The sequence below is a fragment of the Neopelma chrysocephalum genome, unplaced genomic scaffold (assembly GCF_003984885.1).
Source record: "Neopelma chrysocephalum unplaced genomic scaffold, ASM398488v2 Primary Assembly neopelma1_44, whole genome shotgun sequence".
Lineage (NCBI taxonomy): Eukaryota > Metazoa > Chordata > Aves > Passeriformes > Pipridae > Neopelma > Neopelma chrysocephalum.
In genome coordinates, this window is record NW_020897703.1 from 2,480,075 (window position 1) to 2,502,266 (window position 22,192).

At 42.3% G+C, this 22,192-nt stretch overlaps 1 long non-coding RNA gene across 2 annotated transcripts in view; it reads left to right on the forward strand.

Moving 5' to 3' along the window:
- Positions 1–22,192, forward strand: part of LOC113965129 — a 172,934-nt gene that overhangs the window by 8,218 nt on the left and 142,524 nt on the right. For both annotated transcript variants that reach the window (XR_003533453.1, XR_003533452.1), the window contains exons 3-5: positions 13,887–14,014; positions 19,943–20,009; positions 20,146–20,222. This is a non-coding gene — a long non-coding RNA (uncharacterized LOC113965129). The remainder of the gene's footprint in view (positions 1–13,886; positions 14,015–19,942; positions 20,010–20,145; positions 20,223–22,192) is intronic.

Consider the following 22,192-nt stretch of genomic DNA (forward strand, 5'->3'; position numbering starts at 1 on the left):
TCTCAATGGAAATTCCCTTCTCTTCTCCCTCCTCCCTAGTCCTTCCTAATGAAATGTTCGGTGTCATCGACGCAGAAAAGTGCATTTCTTTTCTTCAGCTGTCTGTGGATTCTGATATTTAGTTTGGTCTACCTGAGCTGTTGTAGTTTGCCAGCAATGAGAATTCACAACCACAGCTCTTGTTTAGCATTAGGGTCTGCAGTACTGTTTAACCCTTGTGAGCCACTCCCTGCAAAACTGGGGGGGGAAATCAGCTTTGGAAAGCAAGGGGAAAGACATTTCCGTTCTGATCCAGGCAGAGGAGCTCTTTTGGGGCTTTTGGGTTGTTTGCTTGTTTTCCTGATTTTTAAGGAGGTGTTTACATCGCATACAAGGGATTTAAGAATGGAAACTGAGACCCTGCCCTGCTTCCTGATGCCAGCTTGTCAAGAAAAATGAGAACTCTCATGAGACTCATGACAATGGGAATCAGCAGGCAAGTGGCATGGGACAGTCCTTTGTTCCCATGAGAAGCTTCTGGATGGGAAGCTTCAGCTTGAAAATAGCTAAAATAGCACCAGCTGAAAACCCGTTCTTCATCACATTTTGAGATGTTTCACAGATGCCTGAATCCTGTTCATTTTGCCCTAAACCCTTTGGAACCCCCATCCTGATGCCCTGCCGGGGAAGTTCTGAGGCACTTCTGGAAACTTGTCAGGGCAGCTCTGGGAGTGAATCCGTGTTTCAGGATGTGTCATGAACACCGTTGAAACGGGACTGTGGGACCTGGCTTGGAACACCAGCTCTCCAAAGATGTTATTTTAGACAGAGCTGGAACTAGTTTGTCCTGAGGGCCGTCCTCCCAAGTTGATGTCTGCCCTGCTCAGATTCTGGTGGCTGTTTTTATTTAGTCATTATGGGTTTCTAACAATAATTTGACTTTTGAGTAATAGAGGGTTTTTTCTTTTAATGAAAGGACAACAGTTAGTTATGTCCTTGTTGTTAGGATCACTTGCATCTCCCTCAAAGCCCAGAAACAGAGTTGAAACCCTCCCTTTTTCCACAGCAGTTTTAAAAATACTAAAGCAAAGTGAAATAATGGTGATATCACCACCAGCAGCATGAGGTGAACTTGGCCACAAACTCTGGTATTTGAGTGCAATTCCTTTTATTCTCTCCCAGTGAATATGGTAAACCACATTGAGTTGTGTTTGATTTTAGGCAGGCCTGGTTTAAATCCAGAAATAAATGTTAGTGCTGGGTTGAGCTTGGCTTGCTGTGAGGAAGTTGAATACACTGAGCAAGCAAACAGCCATTTATTATGATTATTATGGTGGACTGCGTAATGGGTTGAAATTGAGAGTCACAAAGGGCTGAACTAAGCCAGGAGCATCCAGAAGGAAAATATTTTGGCTCCAAGCTGCAGTTTGTCCTGTTTCCTTCTTACCCCTTCCACCCAGCATTATATGGAGCCAAGGACTGTGGACAGTTCTTTTCTGCCAATCTGGAAGGATTTGCTTTTTGTTTTTTTCTTTCTTCTTCTTTTACAGTTAGTAACCTGATTTTTGGCTGCACTCTCAGAGATGAGAGAAGCTCTCACTTTCACTTGTTTTTCAGCCCTGCCCAGAAGTTCTCATTGGCCTCCTGTTTTACTTTCCAGCTTCTGGGGAAGAACTTGGGTCTTTTCCCTGTCTGTATTCTCACTTTCTTCTTCCTTCTCTTCCACCCTCTGCCTTCCGGTAGCCCAGCTCTCCTGGCCAGCAAGATGTTCCTTGGTTTCTGAAGTATTTATTTTAACTTGGCTGTTTCTATGGCCCAGCAATAGTGTCACTTCTCCTGTGGGACTTTCACAACTCTTTCTCTTCTGTGGGTGGGAATCCAGCCCAGAGAGAGGCCCAGAATAAGGCAGAAGGGCTGTTTCTCACTTATTCAAACCCCTTGTGGAAGATGAGCTTCCAGCAAGAAGTTTTAGTAAAGCAGGCTGGAGTTTCATTCTGTGTCAATCGGTCAGCTCATATTTAGTCTGAAGTCAGGGCTCCTTAAAGGTATGATCCTTGTAGGTGGAGCTTTGCCAAGGGAGAGTTTTGGTTCTATATATACGCATAGGTTTTGTTAGGATTTTTCAGCTCCCAAGTCACTTCCATTGGAAATCTCCAACTAGAGTCAGGCTGAGAAATGGAACTACCTTGGTCCTACGTCTCATTACTTAACTGTTGTTGGTGTGGCTACGTTACATCCTACTTGTGCTTTGATTAATTTTCGGTTGAAAGCTGGACCTCATGGCAAAGGACTTTTTATACTGATTCAGAGAACCTCTGCTCTGCCATTAATCCCTTGAATTAATTCCTTACTTTCAACTGCTGATTACAGTGGGTTAGACTTTTTTTTTCCCTGGCACTCAAAACTGATAATAGTCTGTATACATTTTTTGATTTTGTTCTGTGTTCTGGTTTTGGGGTTTCTTTGCATCTTGGGCTGGCTTGAAGTTTGTATTTTCAGTCTGTCCATGAAATCTCACAGATTTGGAGCTGATGTTTTTCCAGCAGCCATCATGTACTTCATTTACCTTTCTGACAATATTTATGGAGTTTGCAGTGTCCTCGCTCTTGAGATGACGAATTATTGTAGTAAAAGTAACTATACGTGGTTTTCACTGACCATTTTATGTAACTCCTTCTGCCATCTATCCTGACACAGCCACACCAGAGGAGTTTCTTGTGCAAATGGATGTTTTCTCACTGATAGAATTTAGCCATGATGTCTGCATGGTTGGCTGAGCTGGAGATGCTGCGCCAGGTTTTCCACTGGGACATCACGAGTGAAAACAAGTCAGTTTGCTCAAAACGAGGAGCCGTACTCATATTCCAGGAATCCATTTCACTCCTTCCAAGCACTTACACACTGATTTAAAGCTTCAAAGTGTTTTGCAGGAAAGCTGGCGATTCAGACACATCTCTTCTTGTGAAGAATTCTCCTCTCAAAGCCAGCCAGCGCCTTTGACTGCTGGTCAAAGGGTAGTTTAATCTACACTTGCTTGGCTATACCTCTCCTTTAATGACACAGGAGCAGTGGCCAGGCAGGCACTTAGGAATGTAATGGATGGAAAACTAAATCCCTTACCTTACAATAAAGTGATTGCAGTCCAGCCTGTTGAACTGAACAACAAAATTCACATTTTTCTTAAATGGAGCAGGATTTAGGCCTGTTAGCAGGTTGATCTAAGGTAATGATTAGCATTTCTGTAGACATGGAGACAGAGGGGAAAAAAAGGCTCTTTCAAAGGAAAAAAAAAAAAGCCTAAACAGCTTAACACAATCTGGAGAGGAAAGTTTCTCTTTATGTTGTCCAGGATAGCTTCTGGCAACACCAAAAAAGCTGAGCATCATTTTTAAGTGAAGTAGGAAGTTTTTCAAAGATGCATCATATCTTGTGGTCATATGCTAAAAACAAATATCCCAAAGCTCTTGATGATGCATCTGGTGTTTGTACTGATCGAATATGTCCCAAGCCAGCTCTATTTATTGGAGGCACATTTTTACTTAGCCGGGTCATGCAGAGATTGAAGTAAACATTACCTAAATATGTCTCATCAAATCAGGGCATTAATCTGGCTACACTAGTACAAACCCACTTTCTGTCCATTACACATCTGAAAGATTTATAGGTGAAGGTAGAAGCTTCAGAGTCTGGAGATATACGTTGCTTCTGCATTTGATTATACTCTCCAGATTTATACACAATGCTGGAAGAGATCATAACTAACTTTCCAGGAACAGCATTCACATTTTCCATAGAGTGCATTAGTGTAAAGTGAAGATTACATCCACATAAAATGAAGGGAAAGTTTTTGACAGTAGGTTGCTTCAATAACCTTATAATCAGAAATTTCATATGTAATATTGAAAATAAGTGTTACACACGGCATTTATCTCCTGACAGACAGTTTTCCATCTCTGTTTCAGTGGTGCACAGGGACACGGAAATGGAAGGCTGCAAAGGGCCTGTATAAATCTCATGTCTTTAGAGAATATTTTCCTGAAATATAACTTTAAAAAATTACTCTTTTTCCTCTCTATCAAATAAAACGGCCTGAGACATTTCTCATATGGAAAATAAACGGGGAAGAGAGAGACATACCTTTGATAGGCCTTTTTTATAGAAGATGGATAATCTGTGCATGGGAAAGAAATATTTAAGACAAGAGAATTCTTAGGGTCCCAGGCAAATCAGTACTATTTTCCCAATGTTGTTGTAAGACGGCTCTGTAGTAAAGCTTTGGGCTCTAGAGCACTGGTGTTTAAGCCCCTCTGAAGTGCCTGGCACTCAGACTGGCCTAAGAACATCAACCTCCCGTGTGTTTGAGACCTAAGATTGTTTGACAGGCCAGGTCCAAGAGACTTGAGAGCCTGAGTCTTGTTGAAAGACAGCACACTTTAAGCTTCTTAGTGCCTGAGTCCATATGGCCGTGTCATTCAGGCCCCTGACTCCTGCAGGAACACAGAAACATTGGCAAGGAGATAGATCAGCTGGGGGAAGCAGTACTAGGCAGGAGGCCACTCAGTGTCCTGAATTCCCTGCTGCTGTTGGCTCATGGGAGGTTTTGCAGCTGAAAGGCTCAGATGCTGACCCTGCAAAGCCTAATTGAAGCGTGCAGCTTTACCTGCCGCAGTAATTCTGCGGTTTGATTTCCCTTGGCTGCCATCCCAACAAAGGCGGGCGTGTGCTCGGTCCCTCCACTGTGAGCAGCTTTTAGATACCTCGGTATCCTCAGCATCCACACTGGGAAAGTGTGGAGGAATAAACTGCATGACAGGGCCATAAATTACACGGAGAGGAGAGGAAATCTTGGCAGTAGATCATAGCTGCTGGAGAGATGAGAGCTATGGCAGACACATGAGGAGAAAAGGAAAGGAAGACTAATATTTGAGAGGAAGGCAGAAATTTTACTACTAGACTTTGTTCCATTGAAATGAGACCATTTCTGACCTTGGTTTCTTTGGGAGCAGGCTCGGTCTCCTAATTTCTGTGTAATGTTTTTCTTTTTTGCCTACCCTCTCAGGGAAGGATTGATACTTTAAGACCATTAGAAACCTGCCTTCTTTATAGAAAAGCCAAAATCCATAAAGCGCAACTGATTTTTAAGCGGGCTGGAGCAATCCCACAAAAGCATTCCTATTGTGTGTGCCTATCCCCAAATCCATGGACTGCAGCTGTATCCTTAAATTTGTGTGTCAACCTTCACAGTGTACGGACCTAAATATTCTTTCCACACCTAGTGTCCCTCGCAAAGCCTACATTTACTGTGTAAAATGCATTTTTTTCCCCTTTGAAGTTTCATAACCTTTTAACATCCTTATAAATGTGTTTAAAACTGTGTGACTTTAAGAACATGCTTGGAAAACCTTCAAACAATTGCAAATATGCACACCAAAAAATCTGCGCTTGGATGAGGTAATCCACAAGAGGGTTTCCAGTTGGCCTTTTGAAAACCAACTATTTTATATATAAATGTCAACGTTAATTAAAAATCAACACAGAACAGGAAACAAAAACCCATAATGCTTATTGGTTATGATCTGAATACACTGATTAGGTATTTCTGAGAGTTTATTCCTGCTCTTGGAAGCAGTCAAGTTTTTTAAAAGAAACAAACAGATACACCCCCACTGGAGGATGCAGCCCATCAGATGATTTCATACTGAAACCAACACGTGGAGAACAATTTTCAAAGACATTGTGGGTCCTTAGTAATGAAAATGGAGCATCCTAATCCTTCTGGCATCTGTAAAAATCCCTCCCATGATTTCAGCATATTGGCCAAAGCCCCCTCCCTGGAGAGCTGCTGTTGTCTGCGTAGGTTTATACCATGAATCAGTGAGACCTCAGGAGTTAATATTTGTGTGCTTATGCTCTTAGTTGGCTTTTATGAGTGGTACTAAATGGCTTTTTAGATCCAATTCTCAGATATACAAAATGTGCCTTCCAACACTGCTGGTAATATCCAAGCTGCAGGAGGGAATAGGAAATGGCCCAAGCTTAATCCATCCTCAGGACAATCTTAAACTGATTAATTTGTGGTTGTCTTCGAGTGCCACCCAGCAGGTTTCAGTGCTCCCGAGTTGTTCCAGAAACATTATTGCATTTTTTTAGGGATGGAAGAATATGCCAGAGCATCCCAGGCATACTTTACTACCTTTGCTGTGAAAAAGTTACCAAATCATAACACTTTAAATTAGGGACCATATACAGATCAAATCAATTTTAAAACCATGGCCCATGGTGTGTCCAGTGCTATACAGACCATTTCTTTTTATGAATGCACAGGGCCACTCCAAACATGTGACTGCTTACCTCTTTAAGTCCTTTTAGGTCAAATTCTCTCCTAAATGGTAGCATATAAATAAAATGGTGAACTCTGCTCACCTCCAGGGAAGGTAACACATTAGAATCACTCCCTGATTTGCTTTGCCTTATTGAAAGATGAGACTTCCTTTGCAAAACTGCTTTTTGATGTTGATTTTAAATCCAAGCACAGCTTCGGGGTGTTTTGATCTGGGACTTTAAAATTTAGATTCATATTCAAATTTACATTTGTCTGTCTACTAAATATATATTCAGTATAAATGAACAAATTACATAATGTTTATTAGGTGGGAACTAGAAGACATGACCTTGTTAAGCTGGTGGCAGAAGAACCAGCAGCAAGGACACCATCATGAACATCACCTGTGAGTGATGGCTTCCCAAAAGTAAAGGGTTTTTTGTAGGGAAAAGGCTCAGCAAATGCCCATCACTGCCTGGAAATGCCTAGGAATCAGTCTTTCCTGCTGCAAAGGAATCTGAATGAGGCTGCAAGCAACTGTTGAATTCTGCAAAGGAGAAAGGAAACTTTTCACCTGTCACCATTTACAAGTCACCAGAGGCACTGAAAGTATAAATACAATAACTCCCTGCAGTAGCTATAGCTTTGCAGTGAACTGAACTGGCACCCCAAACCCCTGGGTTAGATTATATGTTGTGCATGATGAATGCTTCTGGTTTAAAATATTCCAGAGAGGACATTTTTTATCTCTCCCCTTTTCCTGACTTCTACCAACATCTAATGAAATCCAGATGCTTCTTGAAATAAAATTGTTGCTACATTGGACCACAAAATTTCTTTTAAAATTAAGGTTGTGGCATTTTTAGCAAATGCTCCCTTTCACCACAGTGGACTCAGAGCAGGCAGCAGTAGATTTTATGACAGTGAAACACAGACAGAAGGTGTTTATTTTATCTGCTAACTGTCGTATTATTGCTCCACGGTGCTCTGGTGGACAGTTTCTAATATGGCTTGGATCTAATATTTATAGACCGGCAGATCTTGGAAAAACTTCCCTGAGAACCAGTTGGATTTCTCCTAACCTGGTGTATAGTTACCTGTATGCAATGACGTGGCCTGAGGAACTAAAACAACAGCATGCACATGGAAATTTGGAGGCATACTTTCCAAGGAAGACATTTTGGATGCTGCGTCAGGGAACGCTACGAGGCATCGTTGTGATGGTTTGTGACAAGTTTCTGACAGAGAGCCAAGCCAGACAAAAAGTGAATTTATTATGACTATTATGACTACAGTAATAACCATCTTTTATGCCGGTATGACAGCCTGTTTTCATTTGGTTTAAAAGAGCAAAGGCTTTTTTGTGCAAACCTTGGCTTGCATATCTCTGTCTTAAATCACCTTCCCTACCACTACAGTAAAATACCTTGACTCCCTGTGTATTTTGTATTGTCAGCCATCCCTGGGCACAAATCCCTCTTCCAGGAATCCTCCCTTAACCACACCTCCATTATGTGCACATTGTCCCTTACCCAACTTGCAGTATTAAGAAATGGGTTTCCTTTTTTAAAAGAAGTGAAATACTCCGATTGCAAGAACTGTTCTCCCTATGTCCAACAGGAATTCATGTGTGGCCCAGCTGCTTCCAAAAGCCTGTTGCCCTTTCTGAAGCACATGCATCTCAGATAATCACAGGCTGCTTTTCCTGGGGTCAGGTGCTACACGGAACAACATGATGTTAACTATGCTCTTTTCAAGTTCTGAAATTCTTTTCAAATTCAATTTCAAATTCTTTTCAAGTCAGAAAAATTTGGGAGCCTTCCCCTTTGAAAACCTGAAAGTTAACAGGGAGAAAATCAGTTTTCAAGGTCATCTTTGTTATTTTGAGCAAACTAAATATATTGTTTATGCAAAGAAAAACGTTAAAAGAAATGTTTCAACTTCAATGTCATGGCAAATTCTAATAATAAATGGAAAAATAAACCAGTTTAATATCCATTCAAATTTCTAGATATCCTGATACTGACTTGAAAAACAATACTGAGGGAACTCAAGGAGGAAAGATGTTACCGCAAGGATTGTTTCCTGGAAAGTATACTAAGGGGCCATAAAACCAGCTATTTTGGGATGTTGTACTGGAAATGACATAAAGTACAATAACTGAAAGAAAAGATGGAGATCCTGATGTCAACCACTTAGGCTGCAGATGGGTCTGTGTGTATGAAACACACATTAGTTTGTTTTGAAGGTATTACTGTACAGAAGATAAGGAACATTCAGTATCTCTAGTGTATTTAGACTGATTAAAATCTTACCCTGAGAACAAATACAGAAGACAATTGGAGTCAACAAAATAGTCCACTGCATTAAAAAACCCAATCATTTTTAAAGAACTGACATTTCTGTCTCCAGTTTAATGTGTGCTGGGCCTCACTGGTGAAACGCAGGTGTGCACAGGTGGATGGGTCACAGCTTGGATTTCAGACCAGCCATGCATGTGGCAAACTGAATCTGAGAAGTGCAGGATGGACATGAGTCCTTTGCAAGGCTGTGACAGAGAGAAGCCCTCGAATTTCACTGCTCGTTGACAATCACCTTCCCAGTGAACTTGTTGGGATGTTTGACATCTAGGCAACTTTCAAATCCGTGGCAGAACTCCAGCAGCTCTAAGGACTTCAAGACTTCAGCTATTAATCATCTTGCCTGCAGAGAGGAATTGGATGTAGACTTGGTTACTGCAGGTGCTTGTACTCATTGCAAAGTAAGGGTACAGGACTCCAAAAATCACCTGCTCCAATCCTGGGCTTGGATACGCCAGAGGTGTAGAGTGTTCCAGAAGGCATTGGCCTGACCTTGGCTTGGGCCCCTCCTGTGAAGGAGATTGCTTCAATAACCCTTCTCAGGGCTGCACTTTCCTATTGCAGAAAGGTTTTCCTAAACCACCAGAGCTAAAAACCGTGCTAAATTTTTCTCCTTGTTGATGTTCCCCAGCAGCCTCCGAGAGTGACTAATCTTGACTGACTTCCATCCTTCCTCCCTTCCTCCCTTTTTCTCTGTTTCTTCCTCCCTTTCTCTCTCTCTCTCCCTTTTTCTCTCTCTCTCCCTTCCTTCCTCCCTTTCTCCCTTTCTTTCTTTTTCTTTCTTTCTTCTTTCTTTCTTTCCTTCTTTCTTTCTTTCTTTCTTTCCCTTTCTTTCTTTCCCTTTCCTTCTTTCTTTTCCTTTCCTTCTTTCTTTTCCTTTCCTCCTTTCCCTGAAGAAGGCTCCCTTCATGTCTGACCACCTTTTACAGCTTTCCTATGGCTCCCTCCTAGACTCTTTACAATTTGTCCCTAGACAACGTGTTGAAAGGCTTCAGAATAACAGGATTGGCATCACAGCTGATCAGGCAGAGGATGGGAATCATCCTCTGAGTCTTGCCTATATTATTCCACTGTTTTTCTCCCTTCCTACAGCCCAAAATGAGAATTATAATTTTTGGCACCAGCATCTCACTGATTTTTTTATAGTCTGAGGTTTTTCTTATCCCTTAATTCTTTGCCTGAGTTCTGCTGGTGAACCACATAAGCTCCCTTTATCACTGAGCAATCTCCACTTGTCTCTATCAGATGGCAAGTTATTGATTTCAGATGTGATGTCAAGGTCATTTTGGATTCTGACACTCTCACTGAATTTTTTTAAGTTTTAGTGACTTTTGGCCACACACAAATGCCCTAGTTATGTTCTATTTCCTGTACCAAGGAACCATATTTTAATTGGAATAATTTGAATTTTTAGCTTAGCGTCAGCCCCTGAAAAAAAAAATTCAGGACTGAAAAAATTCTAAACATTATCATATTTAATGCAATCCTTATCCTACCTTATCTCTTCTTTCTTTTGATTTTTGAAAGAGATCAAAGAAGTGATTTATTGATAGTCTTTATAAGTCAGCGCCAGCAGTTGCGTTCAATGTGCTAATAATGTGCAGCAGCAAAGGAGGATGGAGACTGGATTATGTGCAAATGTCTCTCTTTTTTTCCCATGCATTCTGATTACTTGCTGTGGACGTAGCATCCCAAGAAATATGGGAAGTTTACATGCAGAGTAACAGACAGAGCAAGTCTCAACAAGAATTCCTTTCTTTCTGGCTGAACTGCACAAACCCAGCAACTTGGCTCCCAGCACTGCAGTTTACGTGTCTCCTGTACACGTGTTTGTGTATGTGGGGCTTTTGAAAACAAACTGGGCTGAATCATACTGGGAGAGCTTCACAGGCTCATGTTGCTGGCCCAGCCTGGAATAGCAGACTCCCAGAAATCCATTGCCAGCAGGCAGGTAGGGGTGGGAATTGTTTTCTCACTTGCATGAGTCAGGAGTGTTTTTTCCCTTCACTTTGTATTCCCATATGGTGGTGCTTTTTCTGATGAGCACGTTCAGCCTCTAGAAATGCCACAGCATCTTCATGGAAACTGCCTCCAGGGATGCATCCTCCATCCTCTGACCCGCCCCAGCCGCCTGCGAGCACGAGATCCTGCTCACTGCTCTTCCCTCCTGGAGCCACACTCATCCTGCCTGTCCTGTCACCCCACACTTCCTCCCGATTTTGTGTCCTGACTTTCAATCCTGGTGGATGTGCCAGAGTTTATGCTGAGCTCTGAGAGACAGAGGACATCCGTCTCACTCCTCCAGTTGGCTGAAGGATTTGCCAAAGCTTAAGCTGACTGGCAGCCCTTTGAGCTGCACAGAGGTGTCAGTGGAGGGATTACAGAGTGTAAAACGATGCACAATTAAACACCCAGGGTATTTATTGGATCTAAGCTTACAGCAGATGATTGTCCTCTACATTTCTGTTGGTTTTTTTTTTACTAAACCATTAGGTGCTGGCTTAAACCCAATCTCTGGAGGAGCAGATTAGCAGGACTATTATGCCATCTTGCCTAATACCCCTCAAGATTTATTCCCTCTGGGAGCTATAAAATATATTGTGTAATCTCCTCCAGGTTACAGACACATTGGCAGTCACACCTCCCTGATATCAGGATTGCCAGTGACTTCAGGGCTGATGGATGATACTGTCGGAACAGAGATAAACTTGGCCCTTGGTGCATCATGAGTCTGATTTCAAAAGCAGCAATTTTTTTGCATAGAGATTGAATGTATAAGCTTGCAATTTTAGGAGACATTTGTTCAGGGATTCCATGCTCTGGCTGTCTTGAGCATGTGAAACCCCTCAAGAGAGGCTGCACAGCCAGACTGCTGCTGCCCTAATTAATCCTCTTGCGCATTGGCATTTACAAGCAATAATTTGACTCTCTCTGTTTTATTAAAACACATATTGTAAAGTGCTCAACTGAGGAGGAAATTAAAATTTCCTTTCACACCCAAGACTTTCCTGGTAATGCAAATACCTTGACATTACAACAGCCAGCATGTTGTGTGGACAAAGCAGGGCAAAGCAGTGCAAGATGTACCTCACAGAGGGCCTGATCAAGGGTGTTTGTGGAGGCATGAAACTCCTCTTGCTGCAGAGCTGGGGGGAGAGAGGGGAATGAGAATAACCCAAGTAGATCTTTAGCTGGTGCAGTTGGGAGTAATCTAATTGATTCCAGAGGAGCCACCCTCCCTGACACAGTGTGGGTGGAAACCCTCAGAAAGGCTTGTGTTGAGGACCTCAATATTCATAAGTGTCTTTTACAGAGCTTTGTTCTTACCACAGGCAGCTCTGAAAGAGCCTGGAGATGAAAGGGTCAGGGGAGAGGCCAAGGGTACAGCTATTCCAGCTGTTCCGCAGTTGGGATGGGAGATGTGCTCCACAGCTCCATCCTGTAAGATCCTGAAATGCTTTTACTTATTCACTAAGAATAATTATTCAGTGGAAACACTTAGTCAAGGGAAATAACTACTCAGGAGAAAGTAGCCACGATCAGGAGGAATGCATAGCAGCATTTACAGGAACAAGAGGGGAACAGCAACTTTTTCTGGTTGAAACCACAAGTGAAATTGTGGCGAAACCCCAGTTGACACTGAGCCAGGGCTGTGGGCTTTCACTCCTACGCTCGTGACAAGTGCGACGGGGTTTTTAACGACGAGATACAGTCAATGATGCAGAGCGATGCCTCCTGTGAGAAGCACGAGGATCTCCTTCCACTGACATTTCCTACCTCCTCAGTGGACTTTATCCTGTAGCCTTGCCATTAGGTGGCATCAAAAGGGCTGGGCAATGTCTTGGATGCCCCTTAGGAATCCGTACCTTTGTTTTTTGTTTAATTTAACAGCTATTACTTCTAATTCATACATGACCCAAGCGCACCTGGGTGTTGAGTGTACTCCTGGGTGCGAACCTGTGGGACTCAAATGCCCTCATAGAACATTGTTCTGTTGGAAGGTACTGTATCCCCAAAGTCAGAACTCTGGAACTGTAAGCAAAATGTCTACAAGATTCATAATCAGATCCAGCATTTTAATAATATCAAATCCCCCAAAATTGCAGAAAAATTTTGGTAATTTCAAAATTTAAAGAAAATTTTCTTTAAAAACCTGGTATGAAAATCAGATTGCTTCTGTTTTGATCAGAATCTTGAAAAGGAATATTCCTGTTTAATTTGGAATGAAAATAAATGCTGAAAATGCAGGGCTTTTGACATGCCTTGGATGCAAGTCTGCTCTGATGAGAAAGTCAGATTGCTGGTTTATTACCTCAAACACAGCTCCGTGCTAAACCTCAGAGACACACAAGAAATTCTGATGAGTTAGGGCTCACTTCACTTTTCTGCACAGGTATGTCCCTGAATCTCTTAAATGCTGCTTCTGTGTTACAGTCTTGGGGAGGCCATCAAATAAGAACAACCGTATTTTTTCAGTATCTTTAGAGTGGCAGAAACATGAGCCTCTCCAGCATCTTTTGCCCTGCTCTATTAATGAAGAGTGGTAATGTGTGGGATGGAGCTGCTTCCCTTGAAACCCCTACCTGTGTGGGGTTCATCGGCTCCTGATGCATTTCCTGCGTGGTTGGACTTCTGTCCCACTCGCAGAACCTGCTGTATTCCCTGCTTAGGGAAGCAGCTGGCACTTCAGGAGTGGGCTGACTCAAAAAATAAGGATGGAATGTGCTCTGAGCTGGGGTGGTGGGAATGGTGGTTTGGATCGAAGGGAGAGCAACTTTACCTTCTTAATCACCCCATGTTTGCTTAATTATCCCAAAGTATGTTTTTCATTCCCCTGCCCCATCAGAGAATGTGAGCAGGGCTTGTTGTGAGCATCAGGAACTATGAAAGGTGAGTTTCCCTGTAATCCCACGTATTTCCGAGTTGCCCACTCTGCCCTCAGAACAGCTGCTTTGACTGCTGCTTTTTGTTTGCTTTTCTTCCAGCAGTCCTGCCTTTCTTTGGCCTATTTTTCCATCTTCTCCTCCTCCTCTTCTGAGTCATATGTTGACACAGTTCAGTGCTGGCCCTGGTTGTTAGAGGGGGGCATTGTTGCTGCATGTAGGTACAAAGAGGGGTTATTTTCCTGCTTGCCATGTGAGTATCAAAATTCCTGTAATTTCTATTTCTGCAAAGTCAGATGTTCAGTGTCCAGATATTCAGCTGATGCCAGTTCCCTTTCACAGATCTGTTCTGGTGGGCACCAGTTGGAGTTGATGAAGACCAAAAGACTTTTTTCCAAAATGTCCTCTCTCTCTTCCACAACCCCGTTTCCAGTGCTGCAGGAATATCAAGTGTTTCCAGCAACATGCAGGTATGGAAAGCTCTGCCCCGTTGTCAGGTTGTAAATGGTGATGAAAGACAGCTGAGAACTGTGACTGTGTTGTGGCATGACCAAGGTGTGATACTGATTCCCATTGTAGGATATCCCAGCTGGGAATCTTGTCCTGATCCATGGACCTGCTCATTTTGGAAGACCTTATTACTTGTGGCCCCAGGAATGCAGCTTTGTCAGGCCACTCCCGTACCTTGGGATGGCCTCTCCTCACTTCTTCCCTGCTGCCTTTCTTACTGTCCTTATCGATACAAAGGCATCACTGATGGGAGGCTGGACTGAAGGCTTTACAAAACAGCACTTCAGATTTTGAATTAAGATTAGTTTTAAATTAAAACCACTTTATTAAATGACAGAGATCCACTCTTCCTGTGGGAAAATAATAGACTAGGGAGTTGTTGCACCGAACATTTACCTGGTGTCAGGGAAATCAGTGCTGTTCATGTTCCCTCTGCTACAATTCTTTAGGGCCTGGATTTTCTTTGCCTGTTGCCTTCCACACTGAATGCTTCAAGGCAGGGAGTGTCTCAGTTTGTTTTACAAAACATCTGCATTAACGTTCTCACTCATCATTTTAGGCCTCGTGGTGCTAAGTTAAGATAAGAGGGGATGTTGCTGTCTCAGACAGTACAGAATGTATGTTTAATAGAAATTTTTTCTCCTCTAATGGTGTGCTTTGTTTTCAGAATGGTTTCTGGCCTTTCTATTCTAGTGTTATTCTTTTCTCTGTACACCCCCTTCTCTAGGTGATGGCTCGTTGCTCTTCACCCTGCTCAGCAGACGGTACAGCGAACATGGGTTGTGCTCGCCAACATAAAGACAGATCAATCTGTATTTATTTTGTAAGAGAAACTGGGAGCCATTTCTCCAGCTTAAAACAGGCTGATTTTGCTTTGATGGGCTGTGTGACCCCTTCCCTTTGTTTTCCGCAAATGTCTCCCCGACCATTTTTATTTACAACAGTATATTCATGGAAAACAGCATGTCTCAAATATGGAAAGGAAAAAGTGTGACACCCTCTGAAAGCATTTGCTCAGCTGTTTTGGAAGTTCTTTGTGGGTGTTGGAGTGTTTTAATCATTCAGTAAAAACAATGCCACGTAATTTAGCAGTTCAGAGGCCATTTAAACAGCCTACTCAGTATTCTAGGGCTGGAATACATTCAGCTGCTCTTGACCACCAGAGATCTACTCAGTGCCTCAAAAACTGACTTTATGAAGTTGGGTGGTTTCGTTAACATGATTTCTAAATGGAGCCCTTGCTGACAAGCAACTTGCACTCAGAAACACTGTCATACAACAGTTTTTCCCCTCTGGGTCTTTTAAAGACAATGTTGTAAAATGCTTTACCATCAGTTCTTACACAGCCTAATTTAAAAATAGAGTTTATTGTAGAGGAAGTGATTCAATAACAGGAGAAAGAATCCCGAAGAGATGGACCCACACAAATGAAACAACAATCCTCCACTGGGGTGAATTAGGCAGAGCAGAAAGACAAATGAAAGTAATAAGATGAGTCTCTGGTGGACCAAGATAAGATGAGATCAGAGCAGTAGGATGAGGGAGATCTTCAAAATCCAGGGAGTGATTCTTAATTATATTAAATGCTGGATAAATGGTTAGAGGTATAAAGCCAGTCAATGTGTCTGAAAATGGGGGATATTTACTCCATTTCTTGCAGCAAGAGATTGTTCTGTTCATGGATTTGGGACCCTTACAAGTTTCTGAGAACAAGGATTTGGGAATCTGTATTTTACATTGCAAAAATAATTGCAAAAGGTGGGGTCAAGATAAGGACAAAAGTTAAATACTTTCCACAGAGGAAGGGAATAAAAACAGGCAATAATATCTTGCTTTCCAACCACAGGACATTGAAGACAGTGCTTAATTAGATAGCTAGTGATTAATAGAAGCAAGTAGGGTTTTATTAGAAAGAGAGTAAAGTGATCAGAGAAAAGACTGGTTTTCTCATTCTTTGTAGAGAAACATCATTCAGACACGAAGGGCAGAATTGGTAGCAGAGACAAAAAGGGGGAAAGATTTGCAGGGAACTTTGTTGAGACAAATGGGTGGTGAGCCCAACACTGAAACAAGTATTGTTTAAAACATGACACACCAGCTAGAATTAGATGGCTGCTTGTGAAACACTGCTTCCTTGGAAATCTTGTCACAAGTGTCTCTTGAGCAACAGGAAACCAGTATATAAATCATTGCCATATTTATTTTTTAATTTGGTAATACATAGGGTGATCTGCTTTTAGACCGTGCCTGTATTTAATGTATTAAATCAGTGGTCGATGTTTTCCATCCTTTCAGTCCCTAGGATAAAACATTACATTATCTGTCTAGACACCTATACAATAATGCTGAAACATAACACATTTCACATTTGAGCCTCCTTGTGATAAATTCTGCTCTCAGCTTCAGCCTTGCTTTGAGTCTTTCCACGTTGCAAGCACAGGCCTGTGAAGAGGGAGTCACATCCCTAGAAAAAACCAGGTTGGATTACAAACTGTGAGGTGGTTTTAGCTGTGCTGCCTACGCTTTGTTTCCTTACAGGATCACCCTCCTCTCCCCTCCCTTCTGAACCCGCTGACTGATGTCAACCAACTTCACCAGAAGGGCAGAAATGTCAAAGATAATTTTGTCGCTGTAAGTGTCGGCAATAAATTGCTGAGTAGGAGAGAGAGAGAGATCTTGTGACTGAAAGGAAGGATTGAAGTGTGAGCTCAGGCATGAGTAGGGCTGAATGTGCCCAGGAGAGATGTTATGAAAGCTCCACTAATGGGGAGATGATTGAGACTCCACATATCCGATGTGGCTCGGTAGCAAATCAGCTTTCACTGCGTGTTGAACCAGTGAAATTAATTGGGGGAGCTTTTGACTTGTGGCCTTTGAATTTCTAAGGTTCTCTGTTCTGCTTTCCTCTACAATCTAGCAGGGATTTTTTTGCCATGAAAGTCAACATTGTTCTACAGCTCTATGTCTTTAGGAGCTGAGCTGTTAAGAAAATGCCAAATAAATTGAGATTAACGGTAAAATTAAAGGTGTTGACAGCACAGCAGGTCTTTGGAGAATCTTGGATTATAGCAGTATGGAGATCCAGAGGTGATGTGCCACAGGAACTCGATGAATCCATAAACCCTCCGGAAACAATTTCATGGTCATTATTCTGGAGAGAGTTGATAGGAAAAAATATACTTCTTATATACAATTCAATCCGTTTCCTTATACTTTTCCATTAACTCTGCTGCCTCCCTGAATTAACTCTGAGATGTCTTTGTGCTTCCTGAAATAGCTGAAGTGGCTTTAGAGATATTAAACCTTCCCTAGGCAAGGCCTTGAAGTGTCTGATCAGAGCAGCCCCTCTGAAGAGAAGGCATGTTGCACCAGATGATTCCCAGAAGTCCCCTCTGATCCATATCGACCTGTGAGTCTGATACTACTCTTGTGACATTGCTGGCTCAGGAAATCCTGGATGTCTTTAAAGACATCAGATTAGACTCAAACTTTATTATGTATCTTAACAACAGGAACAGGAATTTAACAACAGGGCCAGTATTTTACCATGTTATGCAGAAGCTGGGCTGTTTAGGAAAGCAACCAAATGTTGAAAGACCCATTAAAATAGCAAGAAATGGTAACTTTTTTGATAGGCATTTCATTCTGGGTTTTATGGGCAAGGATGTCTGTGAGAAATGTGACAAATTGGGTTCCAGAGTGTCTCTTTGTCTGACCAGAGCCTCTGATGTTTTGATTATAATTGAGAGGAAATGCCTGTTTCCAAGATAAACTTCACCTCTCTTCCCTGGGGTGGTGGGGAGTGTTACTAAAATCATATACCCTCCAACCAAGCTGAGGGGGACAGGGGGATGAGGACACACACTAAGGTCTTTGTGAGGAAAAATGGTGATGGACAAAACTTGTCTGTGCAACTTCATTAGACACAAAGCACCAACTTCTGCAAATCAGCACAACTGAATTGATGGTGAAGTGGTGGGCGAGGCCATGCCCGGTCAGCTATGGGACTTGATGATCTTAAAGCTCCTTTGCAGCCCACATGGTCTGTGACTGTGAAGCTGTCATTTTGCCTTGCACCAGATCAGTCACTGGCCTCAGCCCTCCCTCTGGTGAGCGTTTCCTACGTTCTTCTGGCAACAATCATCACTGCAGGAGACGTTTTTCTCCCAAAGCACTTTTCCTCGTGCAGGCACAGGATGGGCCCTGTGTGCGACCTTCCTTTGGCCATTCTTAGATCACATTTTGGTAGAGCTTTATTTTTGTCTGCAGAGTAATTACCAAAATCCCTCTCTATAGCTTCCATGATCTATTGACCCTGGTAAGTTTGCAGCTACTTAGGCTTTACCTGAAAAAAGATGATATAGCTGCTGATGGAGGAGAGAGTGGTCCTTGGAGTTCCCGAGCTCAGAGGATCTGCTGCCATCCCCTGCCCTGCCTGGGTGCTGCCTCCCTGTAAAATGTGCCTGCCTTGGAGCAGGAGGCTGCCACCCCCACATCTGGACACATCTGTGTAGCAAATGATGTGGGATGTTCCTGGACCAATAACCTGGAAACATCATCTGTGGTTCCCTTCCCTTCTGTGTGATCAACCTCTGCTCCACTGAAACACAAGCAATTTTGCCCTTCACCTCCCTGAGAGTGAGGACATGCTGCTTAAAGGGTGATGGTTCCAAGCGTGCAGGAGAACTAATAAAACTCTTTGTCATACATTTGGATTTGTTGGATTTCTCTTTTCCAGGTTTTCCTAGTGGGGGGATAGTGAAAAAGCTGTCTGTACAGCTGCTTTGCTTTGTAAATGAGGGTTGTCAGTTCACAAATTACAATTTAATTTGGCCACGCCCTTCCTGTAAATAAGTGATAATTAAAATCAAATGGACTGTAAATAGTAATAAGAGGAACACTGATAGTTCTAAAGGGTGGGATGAGAAATAAATGGATAAATAGAATTAAAAATAAATAGGATGGCTTGGTAAACATAATTGTTGAATTGGATGAGGAGCGTGATTTGAAGCTGAAAGCCCTTCCTTGTTACGGTTGTTTGCCTCTAATATTTTCAGGGTAAAGGAAAATTGGTTGGAAATTTCTGGTCAAATCAGAGTTTTCATGGAAAATGTTGATTTTTCTCAAGCCCACATAGATAATTTAGGTGGACAAACAGTAGTGAGGAAGGGCTCTTTGCATGGCAGGGGGCTTAGAGAGTGCAGCCAAAGGGAGTGCAGTGCAAGAGGGACTAAATCCTTTCTTCTGAAATACTTAATTTTAGCATGTACTGAATAAAATTTGAACCAAATTAAGGTTTGAATTTACTGGGTCTTTTCAGTTGTTTGAAAAGGAAGGGAGAAATAAAATAACCTCAGGTGTTGGTGACCAGCTGCAGGAGAAAGCTGATGCTCGTTAGCTCATTAGCAACTCATTACCGGCATATGAATTGGACGGGGGGGAAGACTCCAGGTGGATTCCACGATATGCAGCACGTGATTGCAGTTTGAACCCTTTGAATGGAGCAGAAGCTCTATGAGTGGTGCTTTAAAAGGAGGAGTCTCGCCTACGTATGCTTCTTGCAGGTGCTAAGTTTGTCGTGGGTGCTGGCTTGGAAAAGGTATTCCTGGGTTATGCTGTGTTATCCCTTTTCCTTGGTTTTCTATTGCTTGACCTAACTTTGCATGAAACTTTCTCCAAGCTCAAAAGTGTAAAGATTTGTTATATTGTGCTATTTTTTTTCCTGAAAAAGTAATCTTTTATTGGAAGAATCTGCTGCGTCTGTGTCTGCAGTGGGGTTTTTAGATGTCGACTATATTGCTCCATTCTAATTATGCCCCACTATCCTTAAAAACTAAAAAGCATTACAGAGAGCTGAGCTGACTCTTCAAAATCTCCCTTGTGCCCAGGAGGATGTTTCAAATGAGGAGTAGCCAACCTCTTGCTGCTTGTGCTTTCTGCTCCTACTAATCACTGGTGACTGGAATAAAAACCTTTGTGTTCCCTTTGCTTTGAGTAGCTCTGAAGTGTGAGACTGGCTAGAAAACCCCATGAAAGACCAGACATGAAGGTGACTGACTTAGAGTGAGTTTTTTTGTGTTCTCTCTTTCAGCTTTATTCTCCCCTGTGCAAAAAAACTTACATTTGATATCAGCAAGTGGTTGGCTCCAGCCTCAGTGCCTTCAGCAGGTAATGCCTTTCATTCATCTAGTTTTGGGTATTCTTTGTGAGTTTTATTTTTCAGTGTGGTTCAGTGAGTTTTACAGGTAAGACAACTATTCTTGGTGCTGATGTGCAAATGAGTGAAAAAGTTGTATAAATACAGAAACATATATATATATATATATAGTTCATGTTGCCATGTGGAGAAATTGGGGCCATTCATGGTACAGAAGCCTGAAGGCTGTGTGTCCTCCTGTGTGGGAAATGAGCAAATGGATGGGGAATGACTGACCATGGAGATCCTAAGTCACCAAAGACATTGCCCATGATGTTCTTGAGAAACAGCATCACAAGTACTGTTTTTTTCTTGCATTTTCCCTGGTAATGGAGTTGCTCTCTATAGACTTCAGGCAGTGTTTGAAAACTTCCTATTAGCAAAGAGAAGAAAAGTATAATTTATTTTTTGTGCTAAAAAGACAGATTTTCTTCATTTCATGGCCTTTATGACAAAGAAATAAATTTATTTGCAAAAAATGTGTAGTGTGTAAATAGGAGCTTACTCTGTTCTGTCAATTATCCCAATTCTAGTGTTTTTTTAATTGTAAAACCACTTCTTTGTTCCCATATGCAAATGGTAAAAGTCTTGTTTTCTTATTTGGGGAAGTGTTAATATTTCTGCAGCAAGCATTTGAAAGTGCTTTTGTAAGGAGGTCTAGACAGAGTGATATTTGCCTTTTCGAGCAAAGCACAGAAGGCCAGCCTCAGACAAAGGCTGGCTTGTTTATGGCTGTGGCACAGATAGCAGCTGCAAGCAGTTAAGGGTTGGAGGAATCCTTTCATGGCCTCTGTCTTCCCCACACGGACCCACCCACTTCTCTTGCTCCTGGTCCCGGGGGAACAGGTCCTAATGGAAACCACTGTTTCTTCTTATTCTTGTTGTTAACTATTTTGGGAACTGTGTATGGTAAAATTAAATAGATAATGGTCTGGGAATGGGCAGTACTTGTGAATGCTCCTGTTAAAATGTGGATAATGTTGGTACCACTAATTCCCCCAAAACCCTTAAGTTCCTATCCTTGTTTGGGTAGTTTAACAACCAAGGTAAGTAGGAAGGTTTTGTGGTGCTTTTGTTCCTTACAAAATGCACTTTCTTCTGTGTGCCCATTATTAAAAGCGAGGTACTACTTTGGTCTTCAGTGCTTGGATCTCTGTCAGCCAAATTGTTGATGCCTTTGAAACAAATGCTGATTGGCCAAATGTCAGAAACAGCCATTCTCCTTTAAAAAGAAAGGCAATGTATCAATGTATTCTTTCCTTATATGTTTGGTCCTTCTACCTCTTGTCTATCTGGTGTCCTGGTGAAGGAGCAGCATTGCTCCTCTAAGGTCTGTTGTCAGCCTACAAGGCATGTTTTGAGTGAGGGATGAACTGGGTAATCTCTATCTGGACTAGGGGTGAACAAGGAGCTGTGGTGTGAAGTCTTGTCCAAGTTAGTGACTGTTTTCTGGTGCTGCATTAGCCTGTGGTTGTGGTCATACAAGCTGATGGGAAATTTTATCCCAGAATTGATAGATTTTGGGCAAGTGCTAAACTAAATCACCAACTCTGATACCTCCTGTTTATCACAAAGGTATAGGATCCCTCCTGGAGACTTATGGCCTCACCCTGTTTTGCTCCTGACTTGTACAGCTCTGGCAAGGCTGTTGAGGGCTCAAGAAGGGCTCAAACTGAAATGTCCCATTGCTACTTTGATCACAGCACAGCCAATTCCAAACTCTTGCCCTGCAGTTCTCCCCTGGGGTAAAATGAATCTCTTCCCTGCTGCCTAGAGTGTTGCTGTGACTTATCAGCTCCATGCTATTGAAAGCTGTGTTTAGCTCTCAGCTTCAGGAGGTTTCAAGTTTGATAGAAGTAATTATTAGTCCTTTTTTTTTCACTAGCTGAAAGCCCAGTGTGTGCTGAGAGTCAGTTTAGACTATGGTGAGTGTGGACAGTAG